Below are 12,539 nucleotides of genomic sequence, written 5' to 3'. Positions count from 1 at the left end.
AGAAAGAAAACAATTTATCATCAAAAATATTAGGAAATCATGTCACAGGCATTCTTTCTAATATTCCTTGTTATATTACTGTCATTACAACCGATGTTTATTTGTCGGTGGTGATTACAGGATTACAGTCTGTAGGGAAATGTTATTTATCGCGTTGGCAACGATGAAGAGGCGTGGCTAAATCTCTCAACGTAAACAAAATATCCGACTCGGGAAACTTTACATCTACCATTCTCCCGAACTTGAAACGGACCAACAGACTCACTAAAGGTGAACATGTCATGTCTTTCCTAATAATTAATGAAAAAAATTCTGCGAGTTTTCCTGGTCGATCACCTTGCATGTATTTCAGTTTCAGCAGATGTCATGTGGTGAACAAATGTCGCAGCCAGAGGGTAGGAAGTACATAGGGGGGTTCATTTTCTGTTAATAAAGTCTTTCGGGGAAGGTTTGAAAACCTTATTTACGGCTTCAAAGGACTGGCAGTCCTTTGTCCACAGAGTCAGTAAAAGAGGGAATGAAAAAACATGGGTATGAGTGGATGGCGCGGCATAAAACCTGTAGCTAATTTAGTAGCTTTTTCCTGTGCTTCAAGTTAGCACGCAAAGTTGCATTGTTCCTTGTAAATGTTTGAATATTGTTATAGTTCTGTATTTTCACCGTCGCGTTGGTATTTTCTTCTCTATTTCTCAAAGATAAGATATAGGAACGTTTTACCCTGCATTTGAACCCAGAATCAGTGCCGGATCTACAAATCTTGCCCCCCCCCCCCCGCCAAAAAAAGCAAAGGCCCCCCTCTGCAAACTGAACGTAAACCCGCGTACTTACTTGAAAAATTATGTAATCGCAACACAATTCACAGACACGTGACACGTCGTCACAACGAACTTGACATTCCTCACCATTCGACTACGCTATATACCTCATCCTTTTCTATATCAGCCCCGAAAGCATGGAATGCACTACCAACAAATGTTAAATCCATAAAACTCAATAAGAGTTTCAAAATTAAATTGAAAGAAATGCTTCTACAGGAACAGCAGCAGAACAGCAGCACATACTAGAAGTGAACTGGCACTCAACAAACGACAAAACACTCACATTCTATAACTGTAACTATTGGAATTTTATTAATATCTTCAAATTATTATTATTATCATTATTATTATTATTTACTTAAATGCAACCTTATGTTAATATTTACATTTATATTTTTCTTTTCACATTTGTATTTTCTTTTTTTTTAATATTTTCTTGTTATTTCACATTTATATTATCCTATGGCTAATATTACTCAAATGAGAATATTCGTAATTGTAGGTAATGTGATTTTTTTATGTCTCTTTATTGTAATCAATCTTTCCATCTGTACTCATATATTATTATATTATATATACTTATATTTTCTTATGTAGCTCATGACAAGGGTTAGGTGGCAGAGCAGCCCACGGCTGAACCTCGCCCGCTAAATAAAGGAATTATTATTATTATTATTATTATTATTATTATTATTATTATTATTATTATTATGTGTATGTGTGTAATTCTTGATGTCATGTTGACAAAGTCACATACAAGGGCCTACAGGGTGGGTTGGTACAATTGGTCATGCGAAACAGGTTCTACTATTTTGCAATGGGACTGGCTCATTGAAGAGCATGAGGACCAGGCGCGGCTCGTGCATTATTTACCCGGGGGTTCACTGAAGTCATGTGACATATATTCAGTTTCCGCAAAATAAACTTCCTTCGCCTAACAAAAGGATGGGGGGCGGGCTTAAAAGATTTGTCCAGAATTTTTTTTTATATGGGAGTATAAGGTTTTGTATTAGGGGTGTGCGAATAAATTTAGGGCTGAAACCAGGCCCGTAGCCAGGAATTCTTAGTAGGGGGGGCAAAGTCAATTCTTGAGGGGGCAAATTTTTAATATATTGTGTCGCATTGGCAGATATAGTGAGGTACACAGTAGGACATGTTGCCCCCCCCCCCCACACACACACAAAGCAATTACTAACCGGAAAGGGATGATATCGCGAAACTCCAACGAACAAAAAAAATTCGAACAACATTAAATGTCAATAAAATGTAAGATAAATAGGCTAATCCGGACTGTATCTACTTTAAATTTAAATGTGCTGCCACCGAAAATCGAGTCTGAGGCAACTAGATTGCAGGTCGATAATGTTAATAGACGATTAAGACGTGCTTCATAATGTTTCCCTCTAGTTTCCAGTATGCAAGATTTGTACGTAGGAACAAGAATTCAATAACAGCAATAAGCAATAAGCAATAAAAATCGAATAAAGTTAATAATAATGGTTACATATTAGCTACACTTTGATGAATACTGTAAAAATTTGTAACGTACAACGTCTGTTACGTTTTTTGTACATTAAAACATGGGTCTCTTAGGACTACCACGGATCCTATTTGCTTCAAAGGGGAGACTCTTACATCACTACAGAAAATGTTGGCTTACTGGTTACATTAACCAATTTGCAAAATATTGTGTGAATTGTATTATTTTATTGTTGAAAACACATTTTTTTGACACCCGACAAACAAATGGGAACCCCTTGATTGATCAATGACTTCTTGGCTTACGGTGTCATTTCATATTAAGTTGCATACAGGGGAATCTTGTATGCTCTTTACATTAGGAAAAATATGTTTCTTAATGACTATAATATGAAATCAACTATACAGTGTATAAGGGGCCTCCTTCACCTTACTCCTTCCTGCGTTAAGGTCTCATGGTTCCTGTCACCACCAAAGTGTACAAACCCCAAATATCAGAGTTTTTTTTATACTGAAACTGATTTCTGTGAGTTACAGAATGGCTTAAGATGAGTAAAATTAGGAAAATCCATTCCACAGCAGAAGAGTTGACAGAATGTTTTGGCAAAAAATTAGGTTTATAAAAAGGCAAAGTTTCCTGTATATAGCACCGTGCCATGAAGACACATTTAGGGGATGTGGGGATAGATCCCCACACATTCGCGACATCGGCCAAATTGAAGGCGATGTGATCAGCACCATGCTCCGGCAGCCTTTACTCCCCAGGTACCCATTTATTTGAGGCTGGATGAGCCCCGGAGCTGTTTTATGTGGGACAAGACCGGAAAAATTTCGATCTTAGATCACCCACCCCAGGAATTGAATGCCACCCACGTGGCATTCAAACGCTGTACCGACTTTTTTTAAAAATTTTAATGGAATACCCCTAATCGGTAGTATGCCCTGTTATTAACTTTTTCTCAGGTTGCCATTTCTTACTACATTTTCTGTTTTTCCCATTTTTGGGCAAACACACACATCCATGTCCAAACCGGGATTCGAACCCGGGGCCTCTGGCAACACAGCGTCATTTTCTTGAACATATATACGCAGGGCAATTTTCACAGTGTGTAGAGGACATCAAGGCGAACAACTTTTCTTACATTTGCTTGTCCAGTTCTTGTTTCGATGCTACAATATAAGCCATCGAAAAATGGCATCATCTGCTATTCTTAATGTATGCAATCCCAATTAGCTTCACGGTTTCAAATGTCATTTTTTTTTACTGCCGCTTAAAATTCTAAAAGCAATAGAATACTATGGAAATGATAGCATTCCAACAGTAAGTCAACACTTACCCTTTCCTTTATAAAATGCATTTATCATAACACACACCTATGTTGCTTTATCATATTTGATGCGTTTAAATAAGAGAAATAATTTACAAGCTTGGAAATTAATACAAAGTGTACTAGTAAAATTTTGCAATATGGTGCAACAGAAGGTCGCACGTTGTGACAAGTTGAAGTGTGTTGAGGAAAATGTAACATCTCGCTACGTCAACAGCATCTTACCAGGCGATGAAACCTGGCTTTACCTCAGAAAAAAGATGGGTTTTCGATTATGAAAACACGCTCGTGTCTGTGCAAGAATCTCGATCAGTAACTGTAAGGGGAGTTGTGGAGCATGTGGTGCTATTAACACAAAAGACCGTCACCGCGAAGTGGTACACCGAGGAGTGCCTGCCCAGAGTAGTTCAAGCTATCAAAAACACTCGTCCACGCTCAAAGGCAGACGCTTAGTTTTACCACCATGACAACGCTCCTGAGCACCGCTCCACTGTTTCCTCACGTCGATAACAGGCTAAAAGGAATAGGTTTTCCAATGAAAAGAAGCTTCTAAGGGTGTGGGATGACGAGTGTACCCACTTCCCTGAGGAAATATGGAAGAGTTGGTTCGACGAATGGTTTTGAAGAATGAAGAAGTGGTGGAAAGTATTTTCAAAGATTTTGAAAATGAAAGGTGTATTGCAAAACCTTCCTAGAAACTTTTCTATTTACACTCCAAAAGATACCTGGTGTAACCCATATCACACAACGCAGTGCGATGGCAGGGGTAGCTGTGCAAACCCCAGCCTGGGCATGGGTGTTGTTTGTGAGTGTCCCTAAATCAATTTCATATCATCATTCGTTCCATCGTCGCGATTAACTAGAAGTGGCATAACAGAGGCGTTAAGTAAGAAAAATCAAATATCCACTCTCTCTCTCCCTACCACATGCATCACTATTACCAAAAGGTATATGTGAGAAACAAAACAAAATGAGCATTTCAAACTTCATAGAAATCCAAGAAAACACATCCAAGCACATTACGCACCCTTAATAATACAAGACCATTCAGAATTTCCCAACTGTTCTAGATACTGAAAATCTGGAAATCATTCTCAGAAATCTGGATCTTGAAAGGGATTTTTTCCCAATTCTGTTATGACAGTACAGAATCCAACACACCTTCCTTAATAAATAACCAAATCAATGAGTGTCTTTGTTGTGTTGTTAGAGCAATATAGGATATAAGAATAGTGAGAATTCCGGATAAGAATGTGTTCTATATTTTCATAGGGGGGGCAAGGCAGGGTCTCAGGGGGGGCAGTTGCCCTCCTGCCCCCCTCTAGCTACGGGCCTGGCTGAAACTACAATAAATTGTGCCTTTATGTGTAATATATAATTTTTGGTTTACATTCAATTTCCATGGGGGGCTGCCCCCTTTTCCCCTTCCGGACGTCCATGCCGACTAATCAGAACTGGTCCTACATTTGTTAAAGGGAAATGGCAACTAATGGCATGCGCATACTAGAAATCGAACCTGAGACCCTTTCATTTATACGCGACAGGTTGTTCAAATTTGGGGCTGGTGGACCAGCACACGCTTTTTTTCAGTGCACAAGGAAGTTCGTTTACGTTAATTACGTGCATTTCTATCGGTCATTTCTTACCTGCGCGGACAGCAACGCCTACACTGCATCATGTGACATAACCTAGGTAAAGTCCATCCCTCGCTTCACTCGCAGCATCACTTAATACTTTCCAACAAGTATCCAAGCACTTCAAAAACTAACAAACTTGAGACATTGACACCGAGCGACAGCGAGTCACGTCTTCGCGCCATTCTTTCTCTTTCGCGAACCCGAAGTGTTTCCACCTTTAAGGAAAAACCTCTGAATGCATGCACGAGCTATTTTGGTAATGTATCTCCTTTATTTTAATTCATCGCATCTAATTCCAGCTTTTATTTGTTTCCACTCATCCATCTCTGCCACAATTTTGCATTTATTCCAAGAAGTTCAGTACAAAAATGATACAAAGAGAATATTGAATATGTAATGTGTGCGCTTCAAACTTGAACCGCACACAGCAACACTGGAAGGGAGGAAGCAGCGAGATCGGAGCCTTGTCCCGCGCCTTCTGCGAGAGAACGAACTGCGCATGACCGTTGGGTTGAACATAGGTTCTGCAAATCTCATCTTCCATGTATTTTGTCCTATACCCTCCTCGAGCTTCTGCTCCCGCACGAAGCTTTCACAATGGCACGAGCTGTCCTGTGGGGGTTCAACTGAGGGTCTGTATCAGGGCGGCCGAATCGCGGTTTCTTCTTTTCAGCAAAAGAGTTCACCGTATTACGGGCACAAATACATGACTTATTGTGTAGAATTTTTAGCGAAATAATGTGAAAATGTAAAGACATTGTTTATTGTTCATTCTCGAGGTGATTATCGTATATTACTGGGGGTTCACTGATCCTGTGCGCTATAGGGCCAACCGCGCCTGATGAGGACTACAATATCCTCTGCTTTTTCCTCTATTCTCGCACATATTCATTCATAATATACCATGCCTTTTCCTTAATCATTGTTGGTTTCAAAAAGGAAATACTGAAATAGTAGATGCACAAGCACAAGAAAGACACTCAAACTGAGTGATAGTTCCACATTATTGAATTGATTGTGTCCACTTTATGTACAGAAAGGCTAATCGGGACTGGAATTACAGTTTAAAGTATGATCCGAACCACTGTGGCATGTGCCTCCACCGTGATTACAAGGCGACGACGTTACCACTACCCTACCAGAGAGGCCTCCATATTATTGGGGGTCCCGGGTTCGGATTCCACTTTAAACTGTAGGTCAAGTCCCGATTAGCCTTTCTGTGCATAAAGTGGACTAAACACAAGAATTCAGTGTTCCATATTATTGATTTTGCCCATTTCAGAGCAGAATCCTACGTAATGTCCGGCCTGCTGTGTGCGAAGTTTCCGTGTGCAAAAGTTATGTAACATGTTGAAAGTTTTACATTGGGACCCTTATAAGTGCCCTGGTACCCTGCCCCCCAAAGGTTTCTGCGCCCGTTGCGATGTGATATATATATATATATATATATATATATATATATATATATATATATATATATATATATAACAATGTTTTCTCACACTTGGAAAATGATACATTTGTTACAATCATGCAGTCATAACTTTTTCCTGATTAAAGATATACTGAAGAAACCTTCACCACTGCATTTCTCGTGAAATTCTAGCCTGACTGCCACGCGGAAGACCTGGGGTTGGTGATCTTAGGTTGGAATTTTTCCGGCTTTGTCTCCGCATAAATCGACTCATGGCCCAACCAGCCTCAAAAAGGTGGCTGGAGCATAGTGTTGATTACATCACCTCCAAGATGTCCGATATCAAAATTATGTGGGGATCTACCCCCACATACCCTACATGTGCCTTCATGGCATGTTGCTTATATGCACACTTTACCTATATTGTATTCGTTTCTGTACCCCTTAGTAACTGTTTATTTTTTACATACGCATATACGAACCCTCTACTATGTCGATGGCTGAGGGCCCCCTAAACCCTTACTTGGCTACGCCCCCCTCCCCCCCGCACTGCGGGGTTTTGCGGCTTGTAGATCCGGCACTACCCAGAATCCCTACCTTCGTCACTTAGCCTACTAAACACTACTTGTTGTTTACTAAATGATGTCTTATCCGATGACACGTAAATTTAAATTGAACCCCATGTATATTTCTAAAATATAAATGTTACCACGGACGTCCGGAGGGGGAGGAAAGGGAGCATGGTACCCTCTGGAAAACGAATGACATATACTTTAAGTATATATTTCACACATACAATTTAATTTCAGTTACATTGAATTATGTTAAGGTTTGTAAGGGCTTTGTAGGAGCATGATGCGTGTTTTTTGAAGAGGCAACACTATTATAGGTGGAAGATGCATAGTTCCCCCATGGAAAAAACACTTTTCTTGCACCTCTTTGGATAAATCCTGCAGATTGCCATGTCTGTGTTTCTGAACAATAGTAAAAAAAGTTAAATATTATTCACTGGTAGTCGAGCACAGGTTTTTATTACGGTAGTCATCCCCAGATATACGTGGTGTACACCAAAAGTACGTGCCGTTTCGTTCTAATTTTCAAGAAAAATTAAATACAATGAAATAACCTGTGTTTATTTTTCAACAAACTCTCCCTCTTTATTGATACATAGTTGCCATCGCTCAGTCCATTTTGTGTAGCATGTGGCATAGTCATATTTGGAGGTATGTTTTAGATACTGGAAAACAGCACTTCCCAGGGATGATCTATTGTCAAAATGGCGTCCACGAAGAGAATTCTTGAGGTTTGGGAACAACCAGAAGTCACTCGGGACTAAATCTGGTGAGTATGGTGGGTGTGTCAGAAGTTCAATACCGTGGTCAGCCAAGAATGAGGTCACAACATTAGAACGATGTGGCGGTGCATTGTCCATGTGGAGAATGAAATTGCCATTAGCCATTTGTGGTCGTTTCATAGTCAATTTCGGCAAAAATTCTGTAGCCCCAGGGTATCACATATCTCCTGCATGGTGACACGCCTATCTTCCATGATAAAATGTTCAACACGGTCAATGTTAGCATCAGTTGATGCTGTTTTCGGACACCAGACCTCTGCTCGTCCTTCACACTTGTTCTACCATCTTTGAACTCACGCACCCACTTCCTAACAGTGTTTTCTGCAAGAGCACTATCACCACACACGGCCTCCAGTTGGCGATGAATATCGGCTGCACAACGTCCAGCTGCGGTAAGAAATTTCACAATTACCCGTTGCTCTTCAAGTGGAAATTCCATTTCCCCAGGCAGTATCAGAAACACGTCTTACTCCTTCAGGCACTGTTACTCAACTACTGCCACCTAGCACACAAAACTGACACTGCTTGAAGACGAAGGATGGAAGTCTCCGATGCCATAGTTATTTTCTTGAAAAGAGAAGAAATGTTGACTTCAGAACAAAACGGCACGTACTTTTGGTGTGCACCTCGTAGTTCTTCGGGTGGAAGAAGGATATGTTAAATATTAAAATATCAACGATAACATATTTCATCCATTACATTTCGGTAGTACCAGTCCTCGAAGTTGGGGGGGGGGGGGGACACGAGAGGATGATATCTCTCAGTTCTGAAAATTTTCATAAAGCACCCCCTCTTCCCCGAACTAATATAATTTGCGTAAGCATCCTCCCACCTGCTGAATTGTCTCCATATTAATCCTGCCTCCCCGATGGAGTAGTGGTAACGCCGTCGCCTTGTAATCAAGTAGATCCTGGGTTTGATACCCGGTGGAGGCACAGTGGTTCGGATCCCACTTTAAACAAACTGTAGGTGCAGTCCCGATTAGTCTTTCTGTGCACAAAATGAACTTAAAACAACAATAATCAAATCCCTTTCTTATCCCCAAATTCGACCAAGGATTCTTACAGCCAGGAATTTCTACTTTGAACACTGGTTTATACCAAGGATAACACTACTTCAGTTTTGAGTCTTCTCGTTTTCGCAGGTGAATAATTCAATAACTGACAAAAAGATTATCTCTATGCGAGTGACGTTAGCTCTCGAAAGCTTGGAATCATTTCCACAACTCACCTGGTCGATACTCCGAGAGAATTTGCATGAGGATTAAAACCTAATACTGCAAGATCGTCATGTGACATACTGTGAAATTGAGGCAACCATAGGCATTAGTTCCACCAGGATGTATAAAATATTACATGATCATTTAGCTGTGAGAAAGGTATGTTCTCGTTGGATCCCACACAATTTGACAAAAACTCAAATGGACGCTCGCGTCAATTGGTGCAAACTAATGCTCAATAAATACAATCGTGGTGCTTCAAAAGACGTATATAAGATTGTAACAGGTGACGAATCATGGATATATGCATATGAGCCTGAACGTAAACAGCAGTCGACTGTATGGGTGTTTCAAGATGAACCCAATCCATCAAAAGTTGTTCGCACTCGAAGCACATCGAAACAAATGGTCGCCCGTTTTTTCGGGAAAACTGGTCATGTGGCAACTGTGCCTTTAGAGGAACGTAGAACGGTCAACTCTGAATGGTACGCAACAATTTGTTTGCCAGAGGTCTTCGGTCAAATACGGAAAACAAACAAACGCCGTCGGATCATTCTTCATCAAGACAATGCCAGCTGTCACACATCTCGTCTAACAACCGACTTTATGAACAGTCAAAAAATCGAATTGATGGGTCATCCGCCGTACAGTCCTGATTTGGCACCCAATGACTACTTCTTGTTCCCGAATGTCAAGAATAAATTGCGTGGACAACGATTTTCGTCGGCGGAAGATGCCGTTGATGCGTTCAAAATCCATATTATGGAGGTGTCTCAAGAAGATTGGAAAAACTGCTTTGACAAATGGTTCGAACGAATGCAAAAGTGTATTGACCATAAAGGAGAATACTTCGAAAAACAATAAAGCAGTTTTCAATGCCAATTCCTGTTTTTTCATTGGTAGGCTCAAAATATAAATAGTGACCCTCGAAATTGATTTTTCTTCATTATTGAACTTTTTAGGCTTCAGGCTTCCAAGATAAAATAGCTAGCCTGGAATATACGCTCCTGGTATCTGTGTATGTTTGTTCCGGGATAACTCTCGAATGCCTGGAGCGATTTCAACCAAACATGGAACATTATCACTTGCAATCTCGAAAGAAATACTGTGGGGATGAGACACTCCTGCCCCCCCTCCCCGGGGGTGGGGTGGGGAGGCGGTGACATGTCAAAATAATCGAAAACGACCGATATTATTGTGGAATCCACAGTTTTCGGGCCGCGGTGGCTCAGTCGGTAACGCGCCTGACTACCATGCTAAAGGTCCCGGGTTCGATCCCCGGCCGGTTCAAATCCGGGAACTTTTCTAACGATGGAAGCGGCCTCGGCGTCCACCCAGCGTCGAATAACATGGGTACCTGGGGGAAACCCTGGGGGGTAAAGGCGGTCAGGGGCGTGATGCTGATCACATCACCCCACTCATGACCGGATCAAGAAAGTGTGGAGCGTTACCCCCACACCCCCTATATGCCTTCATCGCATGGTGCTATGCACAGGGGAACACTTTACTTTTTTTTTTTTTTTTACAGTTTTAAAGGGTCTCTAAGATGAATAGTGACGCTCCAAATGCCGTTCCATTTCAAGTTCATCACCTATCTGGATAGGGGGTGAGAGAGGGTGAAAATTAAAATGTCAAAATTGACCAAGATTAGTACCTAATCCATCGTTTTTGGAGTCGCTAAGCTAATATGTGACATTTACGATGACCAGACTTGGTACACATATGACTTAAAATCTGGAAAGAAATACTGTGGGGATGAGATACCCCTGACACTCCTACGGGTGGGGAAGGGAAGGGGTGGCATGTAAAAATAATCGAAAACGACCGATATTAGTGTGGAATCCACAGTTTTTAGCGTCGCTAAGATGAATACGGACACTCCCAATACCGTTCAACTCCAGGACACCCCTGGCACCCTAGGGGTGGGGGTAGGAATGAGGTGACATGTAAAAATAATCCTAAACGACCGATATTAGTGTGGAATCCATAGTTTTCGGGGTCGCTAAGATGAAGAGTGACACTTTCAATGCTGTTCAACTCCAAGACACATCTAGCACCCCTAGGGGTGGGGGTGGGAAGGAAGTGACTTCTAAAAATAATCGAAAACGACCGATATTAGTGAGGAATCATTAGTTTTCTTGGTGGCTAAGATAAAGATTGAGACTCCCAATGCAGTTCAACTCCAAGACACCCCTGTCACCCCCAGGGGTGGAGGTGAGAAGGGGGTGACATGTAAAACGACCGATATTAGTGTGGAATGAATAGTTTTCGGGGTCGCTAAGTTGAATAAGGACACTCACAATGCCGTTCAACTCCAAAGTACCTCTGGGACCCCTAGGGGTGGGGGTGAGAAGGGGCTGACATGTAAAACGACCTATATTAGTGTGGAATGAATAGTTTTCGGGGTCGCTAAGTTGAATAAGGACACTCACAATGCCGTTCAACTCCAAAGTACCACTAGCCCCACTAGGGGTGGGGTGGGAAGAGATTGACATGTAATACGACCCATATTAGTGTGGAATCCATAGTTTTCGGGGTCGCTAAGATGAATAGTAAGACTCCCAATGCCGTTTAACTACAAGACACCTCTGGACCCTAGGGATTGTGGTGGGAATAGGGTGATATGTAAAAATAATCTAAAACGACCGATATTAATGTAGAATCCACAGTTTTCGGGGTCGCTAGAATGAAAAGTGACTCTCTCAATGCCGTTCAACTCCAAGACACCCCTGGCACCCCTAGGGGTGGGTGTGGATAGGGGGTGACATGTAAAAATAATCAAAAACGACCGATATTAGTGTTGAGTCCATATTTTTCGGAGTCGATAAGATGAATAGGGACACTCCCAATGCCGTTTAATTTATTTATTCTTGCTCCTGGAGGTGGAATAAAAATGTTGTTCATCAATTGTTGTTAAATTTATATTATAGCTAATTTGTAAATGATATTACTTCATAATTTGTATACTGTACTTATACTTTTAAATACCTGCAAATAAAATTAGTGACATTTTACACTATAGTTAGAATTCATTAAACACGCTGGCAACGCAGGATAATCAGCTAGTATTAAATAAAAAATAAAGTGTTACCGGATACCAATATTGTCATCTTCACGTCAGCCACTGCGCTATACAAAAATAGGTGGGGAAGTAAAAGTGGGTGGGGCGACACAGCCAGTAACACAATATCGCATGCAAAATGTATTATATTTATGCAAAAGTTGGTCTATGTGGGCCGCAGCCAGTGTTATGGCGCCGTGGCTGATGTGAAGATGACATAATACCCGGG

At 41.2% G+C, this 12,539-nt stretch overlaps 1 protein-coding gene across 1 annotated transcript in view; it reads right to left on the bottom strand.

Annotated features, from left to right (window-relative positions):
- Nucleotides 1-5,384, bottom strand: part of LOC146003899 (uncharacterized) — a 500,546-nt gene extending 495,162 nt beyond the window's left edge. The window contains exon 1 of the mRNA XM_083142368.1: nucleotides 5,272-5,384. The gene's annotated coding sequence lies outside the window, so the exon portion shown is untranslated. The remainder of the gene's footprint in view (nucleotides 1-5,271) is intronic.
- Between the last annotated feature and the right edge of the window lie 7,155 nt (nucleotides 5,385-12,539).

Source organism: Lepisma saccharinum, chromosome 21, assembly GCF_977018435.1.
Source record: "Lepisma saccharinum chromosome 21, izLepSacc3.1, whole genome shotgun sequence".
Taxonomy (NCBI): Eukaryota; Metazoa; Arthropoda; class Insecta; order Zygentoma; family Lepismatidae; genus Lepisma; species Lepisma saccharinum.
This window is presented reverse-complemented; position numbering and strand designations above follow the sequence as displayed.